This window comes from Trematosphaeria pertusa, assembly GCF_010094035.1.
Source record: "Trematosphaeria pertusa strain CBS 122368 unplaced genomic scaffold BU26scaffold_36, whole genome shotgun sequence".
In the NCBI taxonomy this organism is placed as follows: Eukaryota; Fungi; Ascomycota; class Dothideomycetes; order Pleosporales; family Trematosphaeriaceae; genus Trematosphaeria; species Trematosphaeria pertusa.
The window spans coordinates 114,436-120,465 of record NW_022987247.1 but is presented as its reverse complement, the minus strand read 5'-3'; positions in this window follow the sequence as shown (position 1 = coordinate 120,465).

Here is a 6,030-nt window from a genome sequence, read left to right as displayed (position 1 = left end):
ACTTAAAGGTAATACTCTTACTATCTAATAATAATAGTAGATCTAGAAACTTAGTAAAGTATATTAATTAGCTCTTCTATACTTATAACGCTAGAGGCGTAGCTAGCTAGTATATAGAGAGGCGAGAACCTAGAATTAAATTCTCTAGTAGTAACGTACTTAAATTGCGTATAATTAGTGTTGTAGAGAAACGCGTTACGCGTTAAACTAGCATAGTAGACTAGTTTCTAGAGTAAGTTAATTACGCTTATAGTTACTAGATTTTAGCGTTCTTTTTAGCTAGAATAGTAGTCTATATTAGATTTTTCGCGTATACGTTATCTCTCTTAGTAAGAGCGTTAGTAGTAATCTAGTAATATATATAGATTTATTATTTATATACCTATTATATATATAATTAGCTAACTATTTTATTAATAATTTTAGCTAGTGTTTCTAGAAAGAGCTCTTAAAGCTCTTTAGTAGAGGTAGAGAGTATAAATAAACCTAAGGCTAATAATAGCTCTAGTATTACTAAGCTCTAGTAGAGCCTTATAAGCTTCTAGTTAAAGTTATTATTCTAATTCTTATTAGTTATCGCGTTGTATTATTAAATAGAGTTTTTGTAATAGAAATATTAATTAGTATATTCTGCTAGCAGGTTTACTACTCTAGATTTAAGAACTATTAGAGTAAAGAGGTATTATAGAGCTAAGGTCCTGCCTCTAGATTAGCTTTGCAAGAGTTCTCCTATAGTGTTTAGATTTATTTAGCTTTTTAATTAAAGAAGAAGTAAAGAGAGAAGGTATTTAGCTACTAGTAGAGTAGTAGATTATTAGTTCTACTAGTAGAGTAGAGAGATTATTAGCTCTACTAGCAAAGTAGAGAATTATTAATTTTTCGTAATTTGTAAAGAGGAGAGAGAAGGTTTCTATACGTAGAAGTTTTATAGAAGTTCTCTCGTATATAGAGCTCTTAATAGCTCTCTTTAGCTTAGTACTAGTATCTTTCTACTACTAACTAGATCTACTAGTAGTCTTATATAGCGCTAAGAGGTAAGCAATTAATTAGTACGTTAATAAATTCTTAAGGTAAGCGACTAGGCTCTTATAGCTCTAATTCTTAGTATTAGCTATTAGTAAATACTTCTTAACAAGGCTACTTAGTTTAGCTAGATATTATACTGCCGTCTCTAGCTAAAAGAGTATTAACCTTTAGATAATATAAGGGCTAGGTTTACGGTTTCTACTACTATAAGCGCCTCTAGAACACCTAGCTAGGTAAGTTAGCTATAGGCAGCACTATCTCTATAAGCTATAAGAATAAGAGGTGCTAGTAGAGTAGGTTAAGTTAAATTTAGCTATCTAAAGGTAAGAAGTAGAAGAATACTCTAAGAGCTCTCTATATACATAGAGTGCCTATGCTAAGGCGCTAGGCAGAGTTATGTAACTTAGGCGAAGCCGAGTTAAGCTAAAGTACTAAGTTAGAGCTAAGTTAAACTATTATAGCTTGCTAGATAATTTCTATATAGTATATATTAATAATATTCTTATTTATTTAGAGAATCTACTTAAGTATAAAGCCTATATTATCTAGGTACTTAATTAATTATATAAAGCTAGGTTATAAGTAGATATTAAGAAATCTAAATTTACTATTAAAAGTACTAAGTTTCTAGAATTAATCGTAAGTACTAATAGAATCTAGAAGAACTCTAAGAAGATTACTACTATCTAGAATTAGCCTATACCTATAACTCTTAAGCCTTTAATTATTTCTAGGTTTCTATAATTTCTACTAAGCCTTCTTAAAGAATTACAGCTAGATTGTTCGCCCTCTTACTAAGTTACTAAAATAGAGAGCATAGCATACCTTTAGAGAAATTAAGCTTACGGTATTTTAGTAGGTTAAGAATCTTATACTATCTAATACTATACTAGCTTATTACTCTCTCTATTACTATATAAGAGTAGAAATAGACGTATTAGATAGCGTAGTTACTAGAGTTCTTTTATAGCTTTAAGAAGATAGTATCTAGAGACTAATAGCTTTCTTTAGTAAGATAATAAATACTACCTAAATAAACTATAGTATTTATAATAAAGAAATACTAGTAGTTATTCTTAGTATATAGAAGTAGAGAAGCTAGCTAATTAGCTTATAAGATCTAGAGCCTTTTATAGTATTAACTAACTACTAAGCCTTAGAGTACTTTACTACTAAGCAAGAACTTACTACTAGGTAGGTTTACTAGGTAAATAATATTACTAACTATAATCTTTAGCTTACCTATTAACTAGGTTTAGCTAATATAGTAGCAGACGCGTTATTATAAAAATAAGAAGAGCTTAAGACTTAAAAGAAAAAGAATTACGCCGCCTATACAAGAGCTTTTCTAAGCTAGAAGTAAATTAGCCTCTTAGCTATTAAGTAATTATTAGGTAAGTTATTAGTTCTAGCTACCTAGAGATTAGCTAGTAGTATAGTAGAAATTGCTACTACTAATACGTTTATAGATATACTCTCTACTAAGAATCTATATACTATAATTAATTAGGTTATTATAGCTAACTAATTAGACAACTCTCTATAGCTAGCTTAAGAAAAAGCTACTATATTAGGCTCTACCTAGAAAATAGAAGACGGCTTATTAACTTATTAGAATTAATTAATAGTCTCTACTATTAACTATCTATAAATATATTTAATACGCGCTATATATACTACTTAGGTAACTATCTATCTAGAGTGCTGGAAAACTATCTAGTTACTATAAGATTAATATTACTAGCTAGATATATAAGAAGACGTTAATACGTATATAGTAGTATATAAGGCTTACTACTAGAGCTAGACTTTATAAGATAAGATGCTAGGTCTTCTAAAGTCTCTACCTATCTCTAAGAGAGTATAGTAGAACGTCTCTATAGATTTTAAGAGCTTTCTCTCTAATAAGAAAGAATTTAACTACGTATATGTTATTATAGATTAGCTAAGTAAGTAAAGCTTCTTTTTACTCTACTATAAGAAAATTATAGCTTAACGTATAGTAGAGCTATATTACTAATATATCTAGCGTATATATAGTTCTTCTAGGTCTATTATATTAGATTATAGTCTATAGTTTACCTTTACCTTTATAGATAAGCTTTATTAGCTTATAGAAATTAAGTAGAAGCTCTCTACTACGTACTACTCGTAAACTAATAGAAATATAGAGATTATTAATTAATATCTTAATTAGCGTCTACGTTTATTTATTAACTACTATTAGAATAATTAGTTAGACCTTCTACTCTATATAGATTAGGTATAAGCTACGTTACTATATAAAACTATAGAACTAATAGCGTATAAAATTAAATTTAGATAATAGCTAATATACTACTAGAATTAAAAGAAGTATATAATAAAAGCCTCTACTCTACATAAGCGTTTTTTGCGCTAGAAAGCTTAGAATTTTACTAAGAAGTAATATAACGCTATAGAAAAAGCTACTAAAATTATACAAAGTAATATCGCGAAAGCGTAAGCTAGGTAGACGCTCTAAGTAAATAAAAAGCGCTAAGAACCTAATTTTATAGTAGGCAACCTTATCTATATTAAACCTTATAGCTTTTTAATAAATTAGTCTAGTGTAAAGCTTAATTAATAGATATATAGCTCTTACCTAATTATTACTATAAAGAGTTACTTCTTCTAGCTCTAGCTATCTACGTATATACGTATATATAACGTCTTTTACGCTAATTAGTTATAAAAAGTTTTAGAGCTATTACTAGAGTAGGTAGAGCCTAAGTAGCTACCTATTAAAGTAAATAGTAATCTAGAATCGCCTGTATAGAAAATTCTAAATAGCTATCTTTATTAAAATCGCCTTTAATACTACGCTATATAGGTTACTTATAATTCTAACTCTACCTAGTATAATACTATAGGCTTTATTAACACTTTCTATAAGGTAAGAGACTTTTACGTAGTATACCTAAATAAGCTAGAGCTGCTATTATAATTAGATACTTAAATTAAGGCGTATAAAAAAGAGAAGACTTTAGAGAAGATAGTAGAGAATTTAAAACCTGTAAGAGTAGAAGATATTAGAGTAACGCGAAGGCGCTGCTAGGTAATTTAAGACTCTACTAAGCTCTTAGTATTATTTAAGAAGAGAGCTAGTAAGAAAGCCGCTCTACTAACGCGAAAATAAGCCTCTTTCTCTCTAGAGGGAAGGTAGTAACTATAAAAGCGCTTCTAGTTTAAAACTAATATAAATATACTTACTATAAGCTAAAAGAGATAGTTAAGAGTATAATATAGAAGTTTTAGAAGAAGAGAGACCTAGAAGGCGTATTTTAGAGCTTAGAGATAAGCTCTCTCTATAAGAGGGGGTAATATAATAGTCTAGTTTAAGAATTTATCTAAAGTTATATAATCTTAAGTTACGTAATCTTATTACGTAACCTAGCCTAGCGTCTTAGCGCTTAGTATCTTTATATATAGAGTCTCTTAGAGTATTCTTCTACTTCTTACCTTTAGATAGCTAAATTTAATCTAACCTACTCTACTAGTACTTCTTATTCTTATAGCTTATAGAGATAGTGCTACCTATAGCTAACTTATCTAGCTAGGTATTCTAGAGGCGCTTATAGTAGTAGAGACTATAAATCTAGCTCTTATAACCTTAGGTTACGTAATCTTATTACGTAACCTAGCCTAGCGCCTTAGCGCTTAGCACCTCTATATATAGAGCCTTTTAGAGCCTTTCTTCTACTTCTTACCTTTAGATAGCTAAATTTAACCTAACCTACTCTACTAGCACCTTTTATTCTTATAGCTTATAGAGATAGTACTGCCTATAGCTAACTTACCTAGCTAGGTGTTCTAGAGGCGCTTATAGTAGTAGAGACTATAAACCTAGCCTTTATATTAGTACTATTCTCTATAGTATTAGTATCTAATAGCGTACTAATTCTAGAGTTTAGTATAATATACTTTACTATAGACTTTTTTAACTAGTTCTAGTATTACTATTTAGCTAGCTTTCTTTTTTAGATATAGATTTATATACGTAGCTACTTAGATTTTCTTATTATCTAGTCTCTAGATACTAGTAGCTATCTTAACTACTACTCTTTCTTCTTTACTATAGATTACTAAGAGGTAAGCCTAATAGATATAGTTATATTCTAGGTAGTTACCTTTATATAGCTAATATAGCTTCTACTATAGACGTACTTTAATTTTCTAGTTATATAAAAATAGTCTTAGAAGTTTCTTTTTCTAAGATAGTTTAGTTAGGTATACCTTGTAGAAGAGGTTCTAGTACTTATCTTTTTCTACGCACCTTAGTTACTATTACTTAGCTTTTCTAGCTCTAGAATAGTTTATAGAAAAGCCTTAGTAGATCTTCTAGATATATAAGTATACTTCTTTATCTATAAGATATTCTACTAATCTAGCTACTTTTTTAAGAGCGTTTAACGCCTTCTAGAACTCTTTATTAGTAAATAAGATATTCTAGTAGGCGTGTTAATAGTTCTAGGTATTATAGAATTCTACGTATATCTAGTACTATTATACGTTAATATATTATTAAATTATATCTAGAGTAAGATACTCTATTATTATAGTACTAACCTACTTACGTAGTTATATAACCTTAGCTATCTTAGTATCTTAGTATAGTAGATATCTACTCTACGTCTCTATACCTTTATAGCTTAATATTATATAACTTATTATATATCTTAAATTTTTATTTCTTATTCGCGCTATAATAGTTTATATAATTCTACTATTAGCTCTACTACGTACTATATAGCCTAGCTAAATTATAACTAAAGAAACCTACTCTATAATTCTAGAAACTAAGATACTATAAGTAATACCTAGAAGAAGAACTAGGTAGAAACTCTAGCTATAAATCTCTCTAACTTTCTAATACTCTAGGTACTTACGCGAACTAGAGGTCTATAATAAGACTCTACGTAGCTACTAGTTATAATTAGCAAAGCTAATACTAACTAGAAAGCCTTAGTAATAAAGAATACTCTT